Raw genomic sequence first — 14,504 nt, 5'->3', positions numbered from 1 at the left:
TGTTTGGTTATGTTTTAAACTCAAAGAGCAAATGTGGAAACACAATCTACGGTTCCTGCTCCAGAAACAAATTGCACTTTAAAACCAATTTCCTGCATTTTTACACCAAATCTGTTGGATTAAGTCAAGAAATAACACCTGCACTTGTTTGACTGAGGATATTAAACCAAGACTGCATCAAAAACCATATTTACCCTTTTTATTTCAGTGAGGAATGGAAACTTCATATTTAAAGAAAATCTGTTTTTCACTGTCAGAAGTTAGGAGCGCAAAAAACAGAAAAATTTTTATAAAATTTTTGACTAAAACACAAACATGTGAGGATTTGGTGCAAAACACTGATTTCTACCATATAACTAAAGTTTTGTTTTTGTTAGTGAATAGTCTAGGGCTGTAGAAGTAATTACTTCGACAGTTTACTTTAAAATTGATCAAAAATGACAATTTTCTGAAAAGTGCCCCTAACCTGCTTTAACACAACTTGCATAATCATCTGACATAATATTCTGTGTATCGCACGGCAGCTTTCAAATGAAATATTGATACCGCAGACCCGTGGAGTCATATTTACTTCTTCATTTCAATAACAGTTCACTTGAATTTCACATCTTTGGGAAAGTTGCGTCAACTCCAGTGGGTTTTTTTGCTTAGTTCGGGGTTTTAATAACTCCACAGGCAGTTTTTTTTTAGCTGAGCTGTGTAGATTTTTACCACTTACATACTGTTCTTTTTGTCACAGATCAGTAAAAATGTATAAATATCATCTTTGGTATCAGTAAATGTTGGAGTAATCCATAACTCGCATTTAACCCTTAAAGACCCAGCGCTGCTTTGTGTTGGTTCCCAAATTAATTTTTTCTTTCTATTTAACCTTTTTTAACCCTGTAAAGCCTGAACCATTAAATCATTGACAGAAAAATCTAGTTCTTTGAAACTGGAGCCTTTATTGGTCTTTCTGAACAACCAAAAAAAAATCTTTTCAAATTGGTCAGTTGATCAAAAATTATAATTTTCTGAAGTTTGAAGCTTATAACAGTACTAAAGCCAAGAATTAGTGTAGAATCAGCACAGAGGAAGTATATTTAATTCCATATCCCTAAATCTATTCAGTTTGTATAAATATTAAGATGAGGTGGGGAAAAAAAATAAAGCAAAAAAACAAACGAAAAACTCAAGGTGTTCCTGAGATATCGCATTCATAAAAATGAAGAGACATGAAGTCGCAGCGACCTTGACCTTTGACCTCTGACCACCAAAAATCCCTTCAGATCACATTTGACTCCAAGTAAGATCTGTGAGTACATTCTAACTTGAGGAAATGCACAATGAATGCATCTAAAATGTCTGGAAGTTGACTTTTCTGCTGCATAAACTCATGTTTCTTTACAATAACTGCAAATAACAGACAATGATCATGTGACTATATCAAACTTTGACCTTAAAGTTACAGTTTAATATCATTATTCTGGTTTTACTGTTTTTTTTTTAAAGCTGTTCCGGTTAAGCCTTTAAAGCCTGAACCATTAAATCAGTGACAGAAAACTCCAGTTCTTTGAAACTGGAGCTTTCATTGGTCCTTCTGAACAACGAAAAAAAAAAAAAAATCTTTTCAAATATCAATTTCCATGTATGAGTTTCAATTTTGTATCATATTTGATACATCAGGTCTCAATGCTCAAATATTATGATTTTTGAACAAACAAAAACATAATATAACAGAAACGTGTCTAACAATTTGGTAATTCCTTTCCAAAACTGGCAAAGTTCTGCCTCCTTCCTCATTAATGACAGTCTTGTAACATTTGTCCCAAAAAAATTACAATCAGAATTTCTGCTTTGATAACCGTCAAAATAATTAAACAATCTAAATGCCATTTCAGGATATGAAACTATAACTTCTTGGCTACATCTTGCAGAAAACCCCATTTAATTTGGTTCAGTGGTCACAGAGAAATGGGTCTTTGTAAAGTATGTCATGGGCTTGTTTCTTCCAAGTTTGGCACTTGGATGCTCTTGGCGTTCATATGAATGAAAATAATAATCTTCCAGGGAATAATTTAGTTTTGTCAAGTGTTAAGATTAACTTTAATTAATGTGCTAAATTGAGCGTTTATATTATTTTGTTTTAACCAAGAATTTTTTTTAGTTCTTAAGGGAAAAGTTCAGTGTAAATATGTAAATATTATTGTTCATAATCATCTTGATGACAAAAAAGAGAAAAAGAAAACAGAAAAAAAGCCAAAAATGAGGAAAAGCTCAATCCAGTCTTCCATGAGTTAATAATTTAATATTTTTCTTTAATCCTTCATTTTCACACCTTACTAACATTTGCAAAACTGAGAAATCTGCTTCCTTTTTGATGTAAGTCATTATTCATTTTGTTAGTTGAAAATGAAAAGAAACAATCAGTCACTTTTTCAAAATACATTATTTCGTGCAAGAACACAATGAACAACTTCGTATTTGTACGGCGTGAACACAATGGACAACGCATCTCCTTACAAAACTTGGAGAGAAGGGACTTATGACATGCTTTACAAAGACCCACATTTCTTCGTGACCACTGAAGCAAATTGAATGGGTTTTTCCTGTAAGATGTAGGTAATAAGTATAGTTTCATGCCCTGAAATTTCATTTTGATTGATTTACTATTTTTAAAGTTATCATTGCAGAAAGTCCGATTGTGATTTTTTTTTGGGACATATGATAGTGTCGCTGGAAAGGCCTCTGGTGAGTGAATTCCTCCCCCCTGGTGGATTATCTGTGTTGCATGTATCTAATTGTATACATCAGGTTCTTCAAGAAAAAAAAATATCACACTGATCATGTAGAGCAGGGGTGTCAAACTCATGTTAGTTCCGGGGCCACATTCAGCTAAATTTGATCTGAAGTGGGCCAAACCAGTAAAATAATAACATAATAATATAGAAATAATGTCAACTCCAAACTTTTCTCTATGTTTTAGAGCGGAAAAAGTAAATTTACATTATGAAAGGGTTTACATCTACAAACTATCCTTTCAAACGATGTGAATAACATGAAAAAACTGAAAAAATAAGTGTAATTTTAACAATATTCTGCCTCGGTTTATCATTTACACATGTACATTATAACTTACAGATCACAGTGGATCTACAAACACACAAAACTTAATAACAGGCAGAATATTGTTAAAATTACACTTATTTCTCTTAAGAAATTTCAGGTTGTTCATATTTGTTCAGGTTATTCACATTTTTTTGGCAAAATTATATTTTGTTTAGTGTAAATACATAAAAATATTTACATTTACAAAGAGAAAATTTTGGAGTTGTGAGTATTTATAGTTATTATGATAGTTTTACTGGTCCTGCCCACTGGAGATTGAATTGGTCTGAATGTGGAACCTGAACTAGAAGACTGTTAATATTTTAGTGTAATTTTTGCATTTCACAAATTCATCCCAAGGGCCGGACTGGACCCTTTGGAGGGCCGGATTTGGCCCCCGGGCCGCATGTTTGACACCTGTGATGTAGAGGGCTTCAAAACTCATGTATCAACTAGAAGCACTCGGAGAGCGCAGACCTCCGCCAAGGCTGATCAGTGGCCCCCCCCGTGGGCCCCCCCATGCCAAGGAGGTTATGTTTTTGCCAGGGTTTGTTTGTCTGTCTGTCTGTCTGTTTGTCCGTCCGTTAGTGTGCAACATAACTCAAAAAGTTATGGACAGATTTTGATGAAATTTTGTGGTCTGCGCGCCCCCCGTGGGCCCCCCCACCCCGATCACCACCAAAATTTAATCATTTCTTCCTTATCCCATTTCCAACAAACCCTGAAAATTTCATCCAAATCTGTCCATAACTTTTGAGTTATGTTGCACACTAACGGACAGACAAACAAACAAACAGACAAACAAACAAACAAACAGACAAACAAACCCTGGCAAAAACATAACCTCCTTGGCGGAGGTAAATATGATACGTTTGGCATTATAGGGTTAAAACTAGGGTCCTCTGTTTCCTAAAGATGTAACATGTCACCCAGTTCAACATCGACGCTCTGTGATGTGATTTGTAATGGTTTTCAGCTCAGACGATTAAGTAACCAGATTGCACATACACATTAAATACCGTTTGTAGGATTAATCCACTGCTGCTGTTAGTCTGTGCATAGGATTTATCAACAATAACTAATGTACAGAAAATCACTGGCTTTATCCTTTAAGATTTAAAGTCATTGCCGCTGGTTCTCGTTCATTAAACCAGGAGAAAGTAGCCCGGTTTATTGGCAGCTTTTAATCTTGACTAAAAATACGGACAGTTCGGATTAGAGCTGCGACTAACGAGCAGTTTCCTGTATGAAAAGTTAAACAGTGAAAAATCCTCCGGTAATCTCCTCCAGATGAAAGTGACGTCTTCACAGGCCTTTTTCAGCAGCGAACAGACCGAAGCATTAACATGTTTCACCAACAACTATGAAAGATGCAGCACATGGAGAAGCAAATGTACTATAAAAACATCACTTAAAGCATTAACTGATCATAAAAACAGTAAATTATTAATGTTACTCAGATCTAACTTCATTTATGCAAAAGAATTTTTACAGTGAGTGTGTTTTTATGGTAAGAATTAACATTTTTCTCATCTGCCTGTTGGTTTTGTGAATAAATAAAAAAAAAACACTAACTTTTGTCATTTGTAGAATAAATATGAGTGTTAGTTGATTCAACTTTCTAATTAAGTTGAATTTTCAGCAAAGTACTGCAAAAAAATTCACATCTAAGAATGTTACCACGATAAACAACGTTAAAGATGCAGCAAGTTGAGAATCACATAAAATGATGTGAAGGATGCATTAAGATTAGAATGTGAAAGATGTAAAAGAAAACGTTCTAATTAGGTGAAAATGTAAAATATGCCACAAGATGAAAATTAAAAAGATGCAAAAAGATGATAATATTAGACATAACATGATGACAATGTTACAAAAGGCACAAAAAGACAAAAATATAAGAAGCAACAAGACAAAAAGTTTTTTAAATGATGTAAAAAGACCAAAATATAAAAGTTGCAACAAGATGAAAAAAGACACATGAAACATGAAAAAAGATGAAAATTAAAATAAGACAAAAGAAGCAACAAGATAAAAATGTAAAACACGTAATAGATGAAAACGAAAGGAGAAATGCAACAAGAAATTTTATAAATTTTGTAAATGATGTAAAGACGATGGAAACATGAAACGTGAAAAAAGATGAAAAGAAATCACAAAATTGAGACGAAAACATAAAGAAGCAACAAGACAAAAATGTACAATATGCAAACGATGCAAATGTAAAACATGAAAAAAAAGAATGACATGATGATGATGTGACAAAAATGTAAAAAAAAAAAAAAAGATGAAACATTTTACAAAGACAAAAACAAAAGAAACAATAAGACAAAAATTGAAACATGCAATAGATGAAAATGTATTCTATGCAAATGGTGTGAAAAGACCAAAATGTAAAAGATGTAAAAAGAAAATGTTCTAATTAGGTGAAAATTTAAAATATGCCACAAGATGAAAATGAAAAAGATGCAAAAAGACCATAATATTAGACATAACATGATGACAATGTTACAAAAGGCACAAAAGACAAAAATGTAAGAAGCAACAAGACAAAAAGTTTTGTAAATGATGTAAAAAGGCCAAAATAAAAGTTGCAACAAGATGAAAAAAGACACATGAAACATGAAAAAAGATGAAAATTAAAATAAAACAGAAAAAAGCAACAACATAAAAATTTAAAACATGTAACAGATGAAAACGAAAGAAGAAATGCAACAAGAAATTTTGTAAGTTTTGTAAATGATGTAAAGACGATGAAACAAAACGTGAAAAAAAGAGGAAAAAAATTGCAAAACTGAGACGAAAACATAAAAGACAAAATGTAAAATATGCAAAACAATGCAAATGTAAAACATGAAAAAAAAATATGAATGACGTGATGATGATGTGAAAAAAATGTAAAAAAAAAAAAAAAAGAAATAAGATGAAATTTTACAAACAGACAAAAACATAAAAGAAAAATAAGACAAAAATTGAAGCATGCAATAGATGAAAATGTAAAAAGACCAAAATGTAAGTTTCAACAAGATGAAAACATGAACATGAAAAAGATGACAACTTAAAAGAAAAAAAAAAAAATCACAAAACTGAGACAAAAACATAAAAGATACAAGACAAAAATGTAAAAGCTGCAATAAGCTGAAAATATAAAACATGAAAAAGATGAAAACTTAAAAAAAAAAATCACAAGATGAAAATTTTACAAAAGACCAAAATGTAAAAGATGCACAAGATGAGAATGTATGATATGCAGTAAGAGAAATTTTGTCAATGATGTATAAAGACGATGAAAACCTAAAACGTGGAAAAAAAGAAAACTTAAAAAAAATCACAAAGCTGAGACAAAAACATAAGAGATGGAAAAAAGATGAAAAGTTTTTTTTTTTTTCATGATGAATGGACAAAAAAACCAAAACGTGTTGTAAAAGTTGCAAAAAACTGTTGAAAATGTAAAAACCACAAAAGAGGAAGAAGTTAAAGACCCAGTAATGGGAAAAAGTGACTAAAGTTACAAAGAAACGAAAGTGTAAAATGGAATAAATGTAAAAGACGACAAAAATAAGATGAAAACATGTAAAAGACAGAACGGACAAACCAATCGGACATAATTTCATGATTTACTACAAATTTTGTTAATTTCATTTACACCGACTTTGATGGAATTAAATCGGAATAAATATTTATCTGATGATGCAAACAAATCAAAAAACATAATAAGAAATAAACGTACTTATCACTAGGGGTGTAAGGAAATATTGGTTCTGCAATATTTCATTTCGCAATACTGTATCGATAAAAAGTGCTGTATCGATATTTTTAGGTATTTATTCAAATGCAGATATGGTGGAGGTTCATTTTTGTTTTTTTGTTTTTCTTTTCTGTTTATATTTTATTTATTATTATTTAACACTCTTTTATTAAATAATGTTAGTTCCTTTGTTGGTATTGCACAAAAATAATGTTCTGATGTTAGTTGTGAACTAATAGAATATGACCATTTGAACAGGATCTGAAACTAATGTCTGTAAAACATTATTCAAGTTTGAACACAGGAACATTTTGTGATATAACATTAGATCCTGTTACGATCAAATAAAAATGTATTCAGTATTTGTGCAGATTTCTGGCATAATTCAATTCTTCCAGGAAATGATCATTTGAAAAAAAAAGAAACAAACTGCCTTTTTAACAGTATCACGATATATCGTGGTATATTGTATGGTGGTCTTTGTATTGAGATTTGTATCGTATCGTCAGATTCTTACCAATACACAGCCCTACTTCTCACTATAACTGTGGTTTGATGCCTGGTCCTCTAAAGGTCTTTAGTAGGGATGTCCGTTGGCCCACCGATGTTATCAGCCCGATATTGGCATAAAAACATAATATCGGTGAATATCGTTATCGTTTTTTTTTGCCTATCATTAAAACCGATAAAATAATGCCTTGATTTCGCCGGCATTTATCGATGCGTAAATGAAGCATCGTTTGTAGCTGAAAGAAATGTGCAGTTTTCAAAATTGTACAGTAGAGTTGCCACACTGTAATAGACTCATGGAGGGAGGGAGAGAAATACATAAATATGGCATTTTTCCACAACTTAAGTTGAAGTATATTCTTTGCACAGACAGTGTTTACATTTTGAAAGCCTTGTTGCATTTGAGAATGCATCCAATGGGGCATCACAATAAAATTAGGCATGATGTGTTAATTCCATGACAGGAGATATGTGATGTCACCTAAAATTAGTTTAATATCCCACATATATCGGCAGCGGTATCGGTAGATATCGGAATCAGAAATTAACCCTTTCATGCACGAATTATGAGAACCTCAGTCAAGATTTTTTTCTTGAGTGTTTTTATTTCTCTATAGGCATGAAAAAAAAACAGTGTGATTGAATTGTTTTAATGAACCTATTTTTCACGGAATTACAAAAATGTCCACTCAGCTGGACATCATGCATTTAATTTTAGAAGCAAAGAAACACGTATTTACTGATATGCTATGAGGTAAAAACATTTTTAATGCTGCTAATTTGATGTTTTCTCACATTTTAACGATACCTGCATATAGATAATATGGAAAAAAAACAAACAAAACTGTTAATTACAGTTTAATAACAATTAGCTTTTTTTTTTTTTTTTTTTTTTTACAGTCAAACATGTTAGTGCAATCAGATTTATCTAGAACAGCAAATTTACAGTAATGGTATGAATTACAGTGTATGGTACATAAGCGTCCACTGTGTTGGCTGATATGGAACTAAAACAACAAAATCCATAAATACGTAAGAGAACCCCTTTAAACAGCTGTCCACTGTAGTGACCACTATGCATGAAAGGGTTAAGCGTTGGACAATATCGACATATCGGTTTTTGGCAAAAAAGCCAATATGGGACATCCCTAGTCTTTAGTCTAAATCCTTCTCTTATTTATGGCTGCAGGTACGACCAGGCAGCCTCGGGACGGAGAGATTTCCGGCGTCGACTACAACTTCGTGTCCATCGAGGAGTTTTCTCTCTGGAGGAGTCGGGGGCTCTGCTGGAGAGCGGCAAGTTTAAAGGTACGAAAACAAACGCACCTGCCGCACACAGGGCGACCAGGTCAGACTGAGGCGGATGAAGATGAAAACATGAAATGATATGAAATAAGTTGGATTCAAACACTATGTAGACAAAAGTATGTGGACACTTTGAATTCAGGTGTTTGTTTTCTAACAGGGGTCTGGAATACAAACCAATAATGACTGATGTCAGAATAGTTTTATATTATGGGATAAATATCAGTGCATTGGACAGTTTGGGTTAAATTGTTATCTTTGCTTCTAAAATGCCTCAGAGATGGTTTGGACTTAATTTTTCTCATATTAATGTTTATAAATTATATGGACAAAAATATTGGGACAAATCATGTCTACAACTAAGATGTATCGTTAATGCAAAAACAAGATGACACCATTAAACACAAATTACATACATTTAACAATAAATAGTTTGTAAAAAAAAACAAAAAAAAAACATTTACAAACAGATTAGGAAAAACAAGAGCAAGTTATGGCGTCGATCTCAACAAAATGAACAAAATGATGAATAAAAGACCAACAAAATGAGCAAAATAATCAATAAAATTAGCCAAAACAGAGACAGAGAGATGGATTTTACTTAATTTCTCTCAACATTGATTTTGTTTTTTATTTATCTATGACTATTATTTTAAATGTTCTTCCTCTAACTTTCTAAAATATTTTTCCTGCTCTGACTGTAAATAATAATTTCCTACCACAACTAACCATCTACTTTCTTCACATCTCACTGAGGAAGAAAAATCTACCATTAAACTTAAAGGAATATTGATGTTTATAAACTATATGGACATAAATATTGGGACACATCATGTCTACAGCTGTAAGATGTCCTGTTCATGCAAAAACAAAACACAGTTACAAGATTACACCATTAAAACACAAATAACAGACAGGTTTAATAATGAATAGTTAGTAAAAAAAAAATAACATTTACGAACAGATCATGAAAAACAAGTGTAAGTTATGGAGTTCATCTCAACGAAATGAGCAAAATTATTAAAAAATAAACAAAAGAATCAATAAAATTAGCCACAAAACAGAGACAGATGGTTTTTACTTTTTTTTTTTTTTTTTACTATTTCTTTCAACGATTTTTTTTTATCCATGACTATGATTTAAATGTTCTACTGCTAAATTTCTAAAATATTTTTCATGCTCTGACCTGAACAAAATGAACTAAATGATAAATAAAAGATCAACAAAATGAGCAAAATTATTTAAAAAAAATAAACAAAATAATCCATAAAATTAGCCACTTCAGTCATCTACTTTACTCACATCTCACTGAGGAAGAAAAATCTACCATTAAACTTAAAGGAAATACTGATGTTTATAAACTATAAGGACATAAATATTGGGACACATCATGTCTACAGCTGTAAGATGTCCTGTTCATGCAAAAACAAAACACAGTTACAAGATTACACCATTAAAACACAAATAACAGACAGGTTTAATAATGAATAGTTAGTAAAAAAAAAAAAAAAAAAACATTTATGAACAGATTACGAAAAACAAGTGTAAGTTATGGAATGGACCTCAACAAAATGAACAAAATGATATATAAAAGACCAACAAAATGAGCAAAATTATTTAAAAAATACACAAAATAATCACTAAAATTTGCCACAAAACAGAGACACAGAGAAGGTTTTTATTTAATTTCTGTCAATTTTTTGTTTTTGTTATTTTAATCCACGACTATGATTTTAAATGTTCTACCGCTAAATTTCTAAAATATTTTTCCTGCTCTGACTGTAAATAATAATTTTGTACCAGGACTAACCATCTACTTTCTTCACATCTCTGTCAGTCTGCCCCAGGGCAGCTGTGGCTACAGATGTAGTTTACCACCACCAGAGTGAGAATGTGAGCGCGAATGAATAATGGGTCAATAATGTAAAGCGCTTTGGGTGTCTAGAAAGGTGCTATATAAATCCAATCCATTATTATTATTATTATTATTACATCTCACTGAGGAAGAAAAATCTACTATTAAACTTTAAGGAAATGATGTTTTTATGTCAAATCCTCATGAACAGGACATCTTACAGCTGTAGACAAAATGTGTCCCAATACTTTTGTCCATATAGTTTATAAACATCAAAATTTCCTTAAAACAAAATCAAAGTTGAGAGAAATTAAGCAGAAACCATCTCCTCAAATTCCTCCTTATTTTGTATATCTTTTAAATAATTTTGCTCATTTTGTTGATCTTTTATGAATCATTCTGTTCCTTTTGCTGAGGTCGACTCCATAACTTTCACTTGTTTTCATAATATGCTCATAATTTTTATTTATTTATTTTCTTACTATTTATCGTTAAACGTGTGTTATTTGTGTTCTGATGGTTTAATCTCGTTACTGTGGTTTGTCCAGGACTCCCTTGTAAAAGACGTTCTTAATCTCGTTGGGGATTTTTAATAAAGGTTAATACATAATAATAAATATATTATTGCAGACGGGGGTAATGAGGTCTTTTAACGACACAGCAGACCCGTTTTTGTTCCCACTGAAGTCATTTTTTACAGTGTGGAGGAAACTCGCTGCCTGAGTGATGTTTAATGTTTTTAACAGTGTTTGGGAGGAAAAGAGGATTTTGTCTCTAATCCTTGAAACCTCAGACCTGCTTCATCAGCTCAGTGTGGCCCACATCCATCTCTCTCCGCTCTCTCTCTTTTTAACCCACTCTCTGTCGAGGTCTCTCGCTCTCTGCATTAATCTCAATGGGATTAATGCGACGGAAATAGAACCTGAATCCATATTCATGTTTTCACACTCAACAAGATGTGTCCGACCTGTCACTGATTTCACTGTCATTAGATTCTAAAACTGGATTTACTCGTTCTGATCTGTAGTCCCTTTGTGTTTGGTTTTATTCTTTACCTTAACGTCTTATTCCGTGTTGTTTGGTTCATTGGCAAGTTGTTGTTGTTGTTGTTTTTGTTGTTTTGGCTCAGAAATACACTATATTGGGACACGTTTGTTCATTTATGTTCAGTTTTGTTGCTCATTTTGTCCATTTTTTCAATGATTTTGTGCATTATTGGGTTTAATTTGTTGCTTATATTGTCAGTTTTTGTTAATTTTATCCATTTCTTCATTTTGATGATTATTTTATCTATTTTCGTTCAGTTTTGTGGCTCATTTTGTTACTTTTTTTTTTTTAAGTTTTGCTCATTTTGTTGATCTTTTCTTAATCATTTTGTTCATTTTGTTGTTGATTTTCAACATTTTTGTACATTTGTTGATAATTTTGTCCACTTTTATTGAATTAAATTTCTTAATAGAAAATTGGAGACAAAATACGAAGCCTATTATCGAATTGTTGCTTTAGTGACATAAAGTCTATTGAAAATTTAAACTTTTTGTCCTATAATTATCAGTTCTAATGTTACAACTGTATTCTTGTGGTATTCCAGCATTTTAACTGAAATATCAGATTTTTTAAAAACATATTGTGTGATGGTCCAGACCAAGGTTATAATAGTTTTGGATTTTTCATTATAGTTTAGTTTTATTTAGTTTTGACTTTTTTCTCGAATTCAGTTAGTTTTAATTAGTTTTTAGAGCAGGTTTGCAAGTTTATATTAGTTTTCATTATTTTCTAAATGCTTAGTTTTAGTTTTTTTTATATCTTTTATCTTCTTCGCCGTCATATTCAAGTAAACCCCAGACAGGACTCTGCTGCTTTCTCCCAGCTTTAGTCTCCATGTTTCCAGGTAGAGTGGGAACCAGAAGACGACTGGAAACCACAAGTGACGGACCGTTAATATCATATGGTGCCGCTAGCTAAAATTGCTTGAAGGAAATAAATCGATTTCGTATCAATCCGACGTTGACAAAGATGAAAACTAAGGGAATTTTATCCATAATTACAGTTTCAGTTAGTTATCGTTTTTTTCTTTTAATTATAGTTTTTATTTATTTCAGTTAATGAAAATGTTTTTACAATTCTAGTTTTCGTCATTTCGTTAGTTTTTGTTAACGATAATAACCTTGGTCCAGGCCTGGATCATGTACAAGGACTGAGATATGGGACAAACCTGTATAAAATTTTTCATCTCCAGGTTCAGACGAACACATGGATGAGATTTCAACAAACACAAACATATTGATATTTTGACATTATTGATGTATATATATTGATAAAACTTGTTTTTATTCTCATCCATTACAGGTAACTATTACGGTACGCCCCGCCCAGTCCACATCGGCCCCGAGAGTCCTCCGATCACATACCAGGAACATCGAAACCTGCTGAGGAACTTCAGGACGAGGAGTAAGTCTCTGAGTAACCTGGAGAAAGCAGTGGAGGAAGGAGACAACAGCGAGGAGGACAGCGGCCTGTCAGGTATGAAAACACAAACAAATATCACCTCCAACTAATACTAAACAAAGAAATAACTAGGGGTGTAAGAAAATATCAGTTCTGCAATATATCACATATTTAATTTCACAATACTGTATCAGTATTAAAAAAAACCTGTCAATATTTTTAGGTATTTATTCAATGCTGATATTGTGGAGGTTCATTTCTGTTTCTTTCTTTTCTTTTTGTTTATATTTATTTATTATTTTTAACACTCTTTTATTAAATAATGCTAGTTCCTTTGTTGGGACTGCACACAAATAATGTTCTGATGTTAGTTCTGAACTAACTGAATATGAACATTTGAACAGGATCTGAAACTGTAATGTCTGCAAAACAGAATTTAAATTTTAACAGGAAAATTTTGTGATATAGCATCAGAATCCTGTTGTGATCCAATAAAAATGTGTTTAGTATTTGTGCAGATTTCTGGTGTAATTCAATTCTTCCAGGAAATAATCATTAAAAAAAAGAAACAAACAAAAAAATGTCCTTTTTAACAGTGTCATCAGTATTTATCATATCGCCAGATTCTTGCCAATACACACTCATAAAAATAACTGCACCATTTTGTGTCAAACACGAGTCCTATGAGTTAAAACTGGCCCGAAAAAAGGTCCAATCTGGCCCAAAGGGTGAATTTGTGAAATGAAAAAATTACGCTGAGGATATTAACAATCAATGGTGTAAAATCATATTAGTTCAAGTTCCACATACAGACCAATATCATCTAAAGTAGATCAAACCACTAAAACACTATCAATAACCCAGAAACTAAGTCCAAGTTTTCGTCATTGTTTTAGTGTAAAAAGAAAAATTACATATAAATGTTTACATTAACAAACTATCACTTCAAAGAAATGGGAATATGAATAAACATGAAAAACCTGAAATATTTTAGAAAAACAAGTGTAATTTTACCAATATTCTTCCTGTTATTAAAATGTTTTGTGTATTTGTAGATCCACTGTCATCTGTAAATTGTAATGCACATGTGTAAATGTTAAGCTGAGGCAGAATATTGTTAAATTTGTGTACAAAAATTTAAAAGTGTAATTTTAACAATATTTACCCCAACTTCATTTACACATGTGCATTTGCAACTTACAGATCACAGTGGATCTACAAATACACAAAACATTTAATAACAGGCAGAATATTGGTAAAATTATACTTATTTTTCTTAAGAAATTTCACTTTGTTCACATTTGTTCAGGCTATTTGCATTTTACTGGTGAAAGGATAGTTTGAAAATGTAATTTTCAACATGTCATTTTAATTTTTCACTCTAAATAAAAAAAAATTAAAAAAAAAGAAAAATTTGGAGTTGTCATTACATATTTATTTAAGATGTATTTACCCAGGCAAGCAATTAAGAACAGATTCTTACTTACAGATTTATAGGTTATTGTGCTATTATTTTTCTTGTGTGAACCATTTGAAAATGACAAGTGATTA

The 14,504-nt window shown here is 31.7% G+C and overlaps 1 pseudogene; it reads left to right on the top strand.

Annotated features, from left to right (window-relative positions):
- The window catches only part of LOC115422036 (membrane-associated guanylate kinase, WW and PDZ domain-containing protein 2-like), an 80,002-nt pseudogene that overhangs the window by 47,495 nt on the left and 18,003 nt on the right, over positions 1-14,504 (top strand).

This window comes from Sphaeramia orbicularis, chromosome 7, assembly GCF_902148855.1.
Source record: "Sphaeramia orbicularis chromosome 7, fSphaOr1.1, whole genome shotgun sequence".
In the NCBI taxonomy this organism is placed as follows: domain Eukaryota; kingdom Metazoa; phylum Chordata; class Actinopteri; order Kurtiformes; family Apogonidae; genus Sphaeramia; species Sphaeramia orbicularis.
This window is presented reverse-complemented; position numbering and strand designations above follow the sequence as displayed.